Source organism: Orycteropus afer, unplaced genomic scaffold (assembly GCF_000298275.1).
Source record: "Orycteropus afer afer isolate SDZICR_OR568_19922 unplaced genomic scaffold, OryAfe1.0 scaffold00036, whole genome shotgun sequence".
NCBI classification, from domain to species: Eukaryota; Metazoa; Chordata; class Mammalia; order Tubulidentata; family Orycteropodidae; genus Orycteropus; species Orycteropus afer.
In genome coordinates, this window is record NW_006921623.1 from 13,660,550 (window position 1) to 13,672,860 (window position 12,311).

Here is a 12,311-nt window from a genome sequence, read left to right on the forward strand (position 1 = left end):
CCCTTTGGCTGATTGCTCTTCTCTCTGGCTTCTTGGCTTTTAATTCCCTTTCTCCTGCTCTTCCCACTTGCTACTTCGGGCATCCCTGAGTTGTCTCTCCTCACCTGTAACCCTGGGGCTGACTGCTCTTCTGTCCGGGTTCCTGACTTTTTATCCCCTTTCTCCTGCTCTTCTGGTCTGCTACTCTGGGCGGGCCTGAGTTGCCTCTGCTCACCTAATCCCTTTGACTGACTGCTCTTCTCTCTGGCTTCCTGGCTTTTTTCTGAGCTACTTTCAGTATTCTTTCTTTGTCTTTGGTTTGGGAAAGTTTGATTATGATGTCCCTTGGTGGTTTTCTTTTGGGATCTGTCCTATGTAGTGTTCGTTGAACTTCTTGAATGCCTATCTTCTTGTCTTTCATGATATTAAAGGTTTTTTTCTTCCAACAAATCTTTCAACAACATTTATTTTGTCAATTTGTTCTTGAAGTGCTTTTTGAATTTGAGTGTTTTGGTTGTGTTTCTTTGATGTTGTCGGTGGTCTCCTTGAACTTTCAGTCTGTTAAAGGTACCTAAATATAATTCTTCTGAATTCTTTATCAGATAGTTCTAATAACATTTCATCCTTTGGAAGATTTTCTGGCCCCGTATTTTTGTCATTTGTTTGAGCCATCCTGTCCTGTTTTTTGTGTGATTTGAAGTTGTCTGTTGTCTCTGACAATTTTTAGTGTTATTGTATTAGTTGGTTTGCTACATGTTGGCTTGCTTCACCCTGATTTTTTGTTTTGTTCTATTTTAATATATCCAGGCAATAGGGTGGGTGTTTTACTCTGGTCACTGGTTTGCCAGCATTGGGGTGCTTAACACTTTTCTCTTGGTGAATGTAGTAGTAGGTGAGAACATGGGCACAAGTCCCTGTTCATTGATCATGAAAGCAGTTGAGGGTGAGTTTGGAGGGTATTGGCCACCATCTATCATTGGTCTAGTGGTGCTGGAGTTGTTGTTGTTATGTGCCATAGAGTCAGACTGACTCAGCGACCCCTTCTTGGGTTTCCGAGGCAGTATCACTACAGAAGTAGATTGCCCCACCTTCCTTCTGAGGAGTGGCTGGTGGGTTTGAACTGCCAGCCTCCTGATTAGCAGTCAAGCTGGAGTGGGTGGTGGCAATTGCCCAGTGGGTGGATCAGCAGGTGGGTATGACTGGGTAGAGTCACTGGCTTTCGATTGCTGAAGAAAGGTTGAAAGAAAAAAAAAAGTTGAGGGGAGAGAAGGGAGAGGGAAAAAAAGGAAAAGAAAAATACAAAAGGAGGAAGAGGAGAGATCTAAGTAGAAAACAAAAGAAAAAAGAGAAAATGAAGAAAAACAAAAACAGAACAAAAAGAAATGCAGCACAGTACTGGTGCAAGTGTTAGCTGCAAAACATGGCTGAGTAGAAATGTAGCACTCCCTCTGCATGAGCACACAATGCCAAATGCAGAGTGTCTGGAACAGCACTACTGGGCCTGGAGGTGGTAGAGGGGTGAGGAACTCTCTCAGCAGGATTTAATAATAATAATAATAATAATAAAAGCAGAATAAAAAGTCAGGGGAAGTGGAAGAAAAGAGAAAAAAAGGAGGGAGGATAAGGAAGGACTGGAAAGGGAAGAAAGAAATAGGAAAAAGAGGGAAAAATATCTTGTGTGCAAGTGTTAGCCGCCAAACACAGCTGCAGCAGAAATGTGGCACTCACTCCAGGGGAGCACATACTGCTCCATGGAGAGGTGGGAGTGTGGGCTTCTGATTACATAGGGGTGGGTGGGATCAAGAGAGAGAGAAAAAAGAAGGTATGAAGAGGGAAAAAAAGGAAAAAACAAGGTGAACTAAGAAAAAGGTAAAAAGACAGAAAGAAAGCAGCTTAATCCTGGTGAAAGTGGCAGCCACAAAACATGGCTGCCCACTAATGCAGTGTTTACTCTGTCAGAGAGCACATCTCTGACCAGGAGGGGTGGAGACATGTGCTGCTAACTGCACTGGAGCAGGGGAGCAGCTCCCACTCTTTGGGATCCAACAAAGAAAGAAAGAGGGCAAGGGAAGAGGAAAGAGAAAAAAAAAAAAAAAAAGAGGAAAGAAAAGTGGTACAGCACTGACAGTGGGGGTAATCTGACCAGTTGCTAGGTGGGTGTGGGTGGGAAAGGTGATACCTCTAGTCATCAGGAAGTTGTGTAAGGTAAGAGGGGCAGAACACACTTCTCTGGTGATGTGATCACCAGTGTGTGTGCTGGTGAAGTTCTGAAAAAGTGGAGCTGGTTATGTGGTTCCTGTTCTGACTGGAATGCTGCTTGCAATAATTCAAAATGGCTGCACTGGGCTGGTTGGCAATTCATCACTTCTTGTTCACTGTTTTCATCCATTCTCTCCCTCTCAACAATATATAAATATATTTTTTTTATCTATTTCTTTATCCTTTCCTTTGAAGCTCTGGGATCCAGGATTGTCATCTGTAGCCATTTCCCTTATTTTTATTTATTTATTTTTTAAATCTTTGTTGTAGAGGATCTGGATAATGTATCTGCCCAGTCTGCCTTCTTGGATCCTCTCCCATTTTTTCATTCACTCAGTCATATTTAGTGAGCACCTATCATGTGCAGAGCATCACAGGCTTCCCAGGGCCTCTGTCAGGTGGGCACAAGTACATAGTATGACATTCTTTACACCTTTAGATTGCAAAATATGTGGACAATGGCTCGAGTAAATGTCTCCTTTCTCTGAGGCTGATTTGTCTGGATGTCTTACTTTATTATCTCCTTCAGCTGGGGCACTGATAACATTATTACCTTGATGACTGTAACATTTGCCAAATTATTTTTATCTCCCCAACCCGTCTCCTTGTGGAGTCAGCTCATTTGTATTCAGGGCAGTGTACAATGAAGTCATATGAAGAAAAACAAGGTTCTTAGATTTTTAAAAAATAGATACATGGATCCACCCACTGCCTTGTTATACAGCTTAAGACCTCTGTTAATGGAGTATATCAAATCATCCTTTATCATCAGCAGAGGTAAACTACTGCTATTCACAGATATAGGTCGGAGGAGGGTAAGGTTTTTTAAATGAAAGACTTTCTTGCTGATGGGCATGTTAATGATTTTTTATTGCAAAGGTGGGCCTGGGGTTTATGAGTAGAAGGTAGAGAGGGATGAACAGCTCTATATAGAAGAATGAGAAAAATTTAGAGGACCTAAGGCACTTGACTGCTAACCAGAAGGCTGGTGGTTCAAACTCACCAGCCACTCCTTGGACAGAAGATTGGGCAATTTACTTCTGTACTGATACTGCCTTGGAAACCCAAGGAGGGGTTGCTATGAGTCGGAGTCAACTTGATGGCAGTGAGTTTTTTCTTTGAAGAAAAACTCAAAGGAGCCCTGGTGGTGCCATAGTTAAACTCTCAACTGCTAACTGAAAGGTTGGCAGTTTGAACCTAGTGGCCACTTCATGGGAGAAAGATGTGGCAGTCTCCTTCCATAAAGATTTCAGCCTTGGAAATGGTATGAGGCAGTTCTACCTTGTCCTCTAGGGTCACTATGAGTCAGAATCGACCCAGTGGCTGTGAGGTATTTTTTTTAGGGATAAAATGGGGTGGGAGGGAAAGAGAAGATAGTAATATGGAGAGATGACAGGGTTGTTCAATGGGATGGTACAGCCTGAAAGAATTATCCAGGGATGGATAGACAAATGCTCTTAAAATTTAGGATGTCTAGTACTCTGTTAAGAAGTTCTGGTGGTGCAGTTCCTAAGGCATTTGACTGCTAATCAGAAGGTTGGTGGTTCAAACCCACCAGCCACTTCATGGAAGGAAGATGGGGCAATCTACTTCTGTAAAGATTTATGGCCTTGGAAACCTAGCGGGGATTGCTGAGTCAGAATCAACTCGATGGCAGTGAGTTTGGTTTTTTTTTTTTTTTTTAAAGTATTCAATTGGTGCGGTGGTGGTTCAGGGGTAGAATTCCCACCTTCCATGTAGGACCTGGTTTTAACTCCCATTCAATGTACCTCATGAAGTCACCATCTGTCTGTCAGTGTTGTTGTTGTTATGTGCCACTGAGTCAGACCCGACTCATAGTGACCCCTCATTGGGTTTCTGAGGCAGTATCGCCATGGAAGTAGATTGCCCAACCTTCCTTCTGAGGCTTGCATGTTGCTATGATACTGAATAGGTTTCAATAGACCTTCTAGACTAAGATGGACTAGGAAAAAAGGCCTGGTAAAAATTAGGCCAATGAAAACTCTGTGGATCAAGTTCCAGCAAGATGATGAACTAGGCAGACAAGCTACACAGACTCTCTGCACCAAAGCAATGAGAAATTAATAGAAACCAATATAGAAGACAATCCTGGAATTCTGAACTTTGAAGGAAAGGGTAAAGAAACAGTGAGTAAGGAAACAAACAGAGCTGTGGACTGCCAGCTGCCTAAGGGCACAGCCATTTTGAATATTTCCCAATAGCAACCTCAGAATCAGCTCCGCTCACCAAGGCTGCATGGGCAAGGACTGCATTGATGCTTGATAACCAGAAGGTAGAACAGCAAGGAAGGGCACAAGAGGACTTGTGGACTGCCAGCTGCTGTCCTGAGGGCACAGCCATTGTTGATGTTTCCAAGCAGCTGGCACAGCCATTTTGAGGGTGTGCATATGGTATTCTTGCTTGAACTGCAACCTGGGAGTGTGTTCCACCTGCCAAGGACAGCACCAGCAACCACATTGGAGATAGATGACTGGAGAGGTACAATATTCCTCCTTGTTACTCTTATGCCCTGCACCCTCTTGGTGAACAAGAATGTGGCCATCTTCTCTGCCTCCACCCACCTTCTTGACTTGTGGGAGCTCCATCCCAGTGGTTTGTGCCCTGGTAGAGCCTGGGTGCCATGATCTGCCCCCCCCCAACAGTTTTTTGGTTTTTTTTATATTATTATTTTTATCTTCCTCCATTATTCCTTTTTTTTTCTTTTCTCTTTTCTGTCCTTGGTTCTCTGGTTTTTGTTTTGTTTTCTCTTCCCTTTTTCTGGTTCCCTTCTTTTTTCTTTCTTTTGGTTCTTCCCATCCCTTATTTTTCCCTTTGCAATTTTCCCTAATGTTTTACTCATACTCTTTTCTTTCATTTCACCTTCCCCAGATGTTGTGGCTTTTTTTTTTTCTTTTTCTCATTATCTTTATTTTATCCTTTTTAAAATATATTTAGAAAACTTTTCTTCTTATTTATTGCATTTTTTTTTCTTTTGCAGTTGCTCCTGTTTGTTTATGCAGTTTGAGTTTTTTATTTTCTCTCTCTCTCTCTTTTCTTTTTTTTTTTTTTTGGTGTTTTAAAATTTATTTGCTTTTGTCAGAGTGGGAGAGAGCAACTGTTCCCACACAACCCAATTTTAGACCACCTGCAGCCCCACCCACTGAGTGAGAGCCACCACTTGCTTTTTCACCGACTGACCAAAGATAGACAGTGGCCAATATCAGCTCAATTAACCCTAAACTACTCTTTACAAACAGCTAACAGAGATCTGTACACACACTCTCATTCTCTATCACACCCACCAGGAGACAAGTGATTAGTGCCTAAGTGCTGACAACTAGTGAATAGAGGAAGACAGTACCCTGCTCACGCAGATATATCAAAACAAAATAAAATAATAATAATTAAAAAAAATCCTGCATGAATCACACCAACATACAACCACAAATTAAACACAAATACAGCAGCACCACAATGTCTCAGAGACAACAGACCATCACAACTCACACAAAAAAGCAAGATAAAGTAATAGAAACAAGGGACCACAATACAAACCCAGAAAACATCCCTGAGAAAGAAGCAGCATTGGAACTCCCTGATAAGGAATTCAAAAGAATTGTGTTTGGGTACCTTCAATGGATTGAGAGACAGATCAAGGAAAACACTGACAAGATCAAGGAAAACACTGACAAGATCAAGGAAAACACTGACCAAATTAAGGAAAACACAGACAAAACTCCAGAAGAATTTAGGAAAACAATACCAGAACAAATTGACAAAAAAAAAAAAAAAAAAAAAAAAAAAATTAGAAATGATACAAGAGCAAAAAACAAATGCAGAAGATTAATACTAAGACACAATGAATGGACAAAGGAGTAGAATCGAATCAATGGAAGACGGAATTAATGAGATTGAAGCCAAATACCTCAATACTACTTTGTTAAGAGATCAACCAGACAAAAGATCAAAACATGAAGAAGAAAGCCTGAGATTCATGTGGGACAACCTACATGTGATCAGAATTCCAGAACAGGAAAAGACAGATAAAACCACAGAGAAAATCGTCAAAGATTTGTTGGAAGACAATTTCCCTAATATGATGAAAGATGAGAATATATCCATTCAAGAAGTGCAATGAACCCCAAACAGGATAGACCCCAAAAGAAAATCACCAAGACATACCATCATCAAACTCACCAAAACCAAAGACAAAGAAAGAATCCTGAAAGGAGCATGGGAAAAATGAAACATTATCTAGAATGGACAACAAACAAGACTAAGCTCTGATTTCTCAGCAGAAACCATGCAGTGAGGCAATGGGATGGTATATATAAAACCCTGAAAGAAAAAAATTTCCAACCAAGAACTAAATAAAAAAACCCAGACTCACTGCCATCAAGTCAGATCTGACTCATAATGACCCCTCCTTGGGTTTCCAATCTGTGGAAGTAGATTGCCCAATCTTCCTTCCAAGGAGTGGTTGGTGGGTTTGAACTTCCAGCCTTCTGGTTAATCGTCAAATGCCCTCCCTCAAATATGATAGTGAAATTAGGAGATTTCCAGATAAGCAGAAACTAAGGGAATTTGTTAAAATCAGACCACCTTTACAAAAGATGCTAAAGGGAGTCTTTTGGACAGAGAACCAACAACAGCAAACAACACACATGATGACATAACCCAGAAATCAACCTAAATATAGAAGTATCCAAAGTAAAATAAGCTTATAAGGCTGTAAACAGGGAACCAGACAAATCAATTGGTAAATGAGGACAACTACAAACCAAACGGAATAAATAGTGTAGTTACAGAACTTCTAAATGCTGAGGAAGTCAAGACACTGTGAGATAGAACAGACTAGTTTAAATTTGTGAAGAAAATGATAAATTATAGGGCAACCTCAAAGAAAAATAATAAACATTCTCATCAAAATAAAAAAGAGGACAAGTACAAATACTTAGCAAATACTAAAACAGTAGCAATGAAGAAGATGATAACATGACTCATAAACAAAAGGAGCTCAGCACAGAAAATTATATGGAACAAGGAAATCAGCAACACCACAAAAAGCACATAAAAAAATGACATCAATAGATTCATACTTGTTGAAAACCCTTTGGATCACAATGGTCTGATTCACAACTGATCATGTGGGGTGATGCAAAAACTGGACAGTATTTCCTTCTGTAGTACATGAGGTCCCCATGAGTTAGGGGCTGATTTAATAGTAGCTAACAAAAATGATAAATCCATTTGAAGTTGTTTGCCATGTTGTCATATAAGCCAACACTTTCATCTTCCCTCAAGCTCGAGTGAATTCTTCTGTATACAAAAATACATTGAGTGACTGGCATTCTGGGCAGAAATAGAGAAACAGACAAAGTTCTAGTCTCTGGGTCATTATGGTATATGTCAGGGTCCATATGTACCCAACAGTGAGACTGTCTAGAAACTGAACTAGTTTAGTGGTTTTACCATTTCAAAAGTGGTTCTGCCATTGTACATGACCTAATAGCACAGATACCTGAAGAAAGTGGGTTAGTTAAATGGCTATCTTGAAGGGAAGAGAGTTCAAGTCAAGAGAATAGCAAGTACGGAAACAACCTAAAGGCCCATCAGTGGAAGAATGGTACATACACACAATGCAATACTATGCAACACTAAAGAATAACGTAGAATCTGAAAAACGTGGCATAACATGGATGAACTGAAGGACATTATGCTGAGTGAAATAAGTCAATCACAGAAGGACAGATATTGTATTACCTAACTATTGTGAAAAGTTAAGGAAAGGTTTATACGTGGAAGGGATGGGAGGAGAAGGGAAGGAACAATGCAAAAATTGAAAATCATCATAATAATAATTTTCTGCATGTCAGTAGTAAATCTTAAGGTCAGCTTTTTCTTGACAATGCTGTCAGAAGTCTCCCAGGTGTACTATTATCACCATTAACTGTGGGTACTGCCTCTTTAGCAGAGTCACTCAGCAACTGTTGACAAAAAGGTGTGCTCATCAACTGATATTTAGAGAATTTTCCTTATTCTCCTAGGTTGTAGGTACAGAGAAAGTGTTTTTTTTTTTTTTTTTTTTTTTTTTAATCTACATACAAAAAATTCTTTCTCTATACCTCCAACCTAGGAGAAAGAACTCCCTTCCAAAAACCAATAGCCCACTTTTCCTTAAGTCACATGCCTAAATAACAAAGGGTACAAGATTTGACTTAATCACACTATTGTGAGGCGAAATAGCCACATCTGACCATACATCTGCGTGCAGGTCAGAGAATTCCACTCAGACTCATGCCCATGGCTTGAGTCTGAATTATTCAGGCCCAGCTGGAGGATCTGTCTGTATGCTGGCAGGTTTGTGTGAATCTCTGGCTCATCACAAATACTTTGATTCTGGCTCTATTCAGAACCAAAACATGTTTGTACAACTTTAACCTATTCCTTCCCTACCTGGATCTGAAATCAAGTCAAGCAGAGTCTACTAGAAGGAGGTAGTTCTGTGTTCTGCTGATGAATGATGAGTCCACCTATGTTTAAAATTAAATGATAAACATTTTTGTTCTCTACTTCAATGTCTGGATGGAACTTCAAACTGGTATGACCAGTACTGAATCCGTGATCTCCCACAACCCCAAGCCTACCCCTCCACCCAACTGACCAGAGCAGCCACCTCTGTCTCTCCATATGGAGATAGGCACAGACTCCTGTCTACTTCATCTGTACTAATCAGTGTTATCTCCCATCTCCACCTCTGAGGAGTCTCTCTCTCTCATTAAGATTATTCCAACAATCTTCTCACCATTATTTCTGCCTTCAGCCTGGTCCTTTCTAAAGTCCTTAACACTGAAGTCAGAGGGGGTTTCCTAGCCTGAAAATCTAATTATATTATTTCTCTACTTAAACCCATCAATGGTTTTGCTTTCTCTTAGAACACAATTTTAATTTCTTACACACATACAAGGTCCATCATGGTCTGACCCCACATCTTCAGACGCATTCTTGTAGTCACCTCTCTCCTTACACCACTCTGGACTCCTAATCACACAAACACCCACACTAGCCTCACCAATACTATAATTCAAGTGCTTCAACTCTTCTTTGGTCTTTCTTATTCATTTTCCAGATTTTGCATGCATATGAAGCAACTAAAAATATCATGGCTTGGGTCAGGCACAACTTAGTCCTAAAAGTAACAGCTTTGCTCTTTCAATACTTTTAAGAAGTCTTTTGCAGCAGATTTGCCCAATGCAATAAGTCATTTAATTTCTTCACTGCTGCTTCCATGGGCATTGATTGTGGATCCAGGTGAAATGAAATCCTTAACAATTTCAATCTTTTCTCCATTTATCATGATGTTACTTATTAGTTGAGTTGTGAGGATTTTTGTTTTCATTAGCTGAGGTATAATCTGTCCTGAAGGCTGTAGTCTTTAATCTTCTTCAGTAAGTACTTCAAGTCCTCTTCACTTTAGGTAAGCAAGGTTGTATCACCTGCATGTTGCAGGTTATTAATGACCGTTTCTCCAATCCTGGTGTCACGTTCTTCTTCATATAGTCTAGCTTCTTAAGTTATTTGCTCAGTATACAGATTGCATAAGTACTGGAAAAGGATACAGCCCTGGTGCACACCCTTCCTGATTTTAAACCATGCAGTAACCTCTTATTCTGTTCAAATGTCTGACTCTTGGTTCCACATGAGGACAACTAAATGTTCTTGAATTCCCAGTCTTCTCAATGTTATCCATAACTTGTTATGATCCACACAGTCAAATAATCAATAAAACAAAGATAAATATCTTTCTTGTATTCTCTGCTTTCAGCCAAGATCCCTCTAATCTTAGCAATGATATCCCTCGTTCCACCACATTGTCTTCTGAATCCAGCCTGAATTTTTGGCAGTTCCTTGTCAATGTACTGCTACTGTAGATTTTTAATTATCTTCAGCAAAATTTTAGGTGCATGCAATGGCATCGTTAGGGTTGGTGTCATCCTGTGCGTTACCTTATGTTATCACATCCCCCTCCCTCCATGGATCTCCTCTCATAGCAGACCATACAGAATTATATCAATTTTAATTATATTAATCATATGATAATTAGTTGTAGAATAATATGTGATATAGTTGTAAATTTTTAAAATGTACTATTTCTTAGATTATATGAACACTACCAATAAACTGTTCTGTAAAATCTTTATAGTTGAATTACAACAGTATTAGTTACAGCATTATTAGAAACTGAGCAGAAGACTTTTTTGATTTTTCACCTTCTAAGCCTTTTTTGGGGAGCCCTGGTAGCCTAGTGCCTAAGGCACTTGACTGCCAACCAGAAGGATGGAGATACAAACTCACCAGCCATTCCTCAGAAGGAAGGTTGGATAATCTACTTCCATAGTGATACTGCCTGGAAAACCCAAGGAGGGGTCACTATGAGTCAGGTCTGACTCCATAACACATAACAACAACAACAAGCCTTGTTTGATTTTTCACCTTCTCCTTTAATTAGAGGGAGCTCTGGTGGCGTAATGACTAAGGCATTTGACTGCTAACCAGAAAGCTGGTGGTTCAAACCCACCAGTCACTCCTTGGAAGGAGGATTGGGTAATCTACTTCCATAGAGATACTGCCTTGGAAACCCAAGGAGGGGTCACTATGAGTCGAATTGACTCAATGGCAGTGAGTTTGTTTTTTTCCTTTAATTACTCTTTCATTCTCAAAAATGTTATTGATATAAGTTCAAAATGTTAATTACCACAGTGTTACAGCTAAAACACCAGAAAATATGACAAAATCAGTGGCTATAAAAACATCGGCAGCAACGAAAACAATAGTGTGTATTTTATCATATGCGGACAAAACCATGTGATTCATAGTATCACTGTAAGTAGGTAATAATGACAGCTCTGACTGAGGTGCATTAGAAGGTTCAAAAAGTAAATCAGTATAGAGTTTTGGTAGCATAGTGCCTAAGGCACTTGACTGCTAACCGGAAGGCTGGTAGTTCAAACCCACCAGCCACTCAGAAGGAAGGAAGTTTGGGCAATCTACTTCTGTAGTGATACCACCTTGGAAACCCAAGGAGGGGTTGCTGTGAGTCGGGTCTGACTTGATGGCACATAACAACAACAGTTGTACTGATACATGTAAGCTTGGGTTACAAAAAATGTTTTTGTGGTTATAACAAACTACAGGGATATTTTTATAAAAAATAATACATCTCTGCTGAAACACTGCACAAATATTTTACAATTTTTCATTTCCAGCATAGTAGACTATATAATTGCCTTATTCAAAATGGCTAATGATCATTTTAGTGTTATCCCTCTGATAGTGTCACCTGATGTGGTCCATACCCCCACACATCACCTAGAGATGTCATTTCTTGCAAGTGATATTAATGATACTCACTGCCGTCAAGTCAGTTCTGACTCATAGTGACCCCCCCCCCCTTAGGTTTCCCAGGCAGTGTCTCTATGGAAGTAGATTGCCCAGTCTTCCTTCTAGGAGTAGCTGGTGGATTTGAATCACCAGCCTTCTGGTTAGCAGTCAAGTGCCTTAGTCACTATGCCATACTGCCTGACAATTTCTGCATTCTGTTGGATCACATTTCTTTAGAATGGGCACGAATATGGATTTCTTCCAGTCAGTTTGCCAGGTAGCTGTCTTCAAAACTTCTTGGCATAAAAAAATGAGCACTTCCAGCATTGAATCCATTTGTTGAAACATCTCAGTTGGTATTTTTTCAATTCCTGGAGCCTTATTTTTTACCAATGCCTTCATTGCAACTTGGACATTTTTCTTCAATGCCATCCGTTTTTGATCATATTCTACTTCCTGAAATGCATCATTTAATATGTTGCCCATAAAATTCTTCAATATTTAACTTGAGGCTTTAATTTTCTTTATGGTGCTTGAGAAATGCAGAGCATGTTCTTCCCTTTTGGTTTTCTAACTCCACATCTTGACACATTTAATTACCGTATAATACTTCACTTCATCTTCTCAAGCCACCCTTTGAGATCTTTTGTTCAGCTCTTTTACTTCAACATTTCTTCCATTTGCTTTAGCTA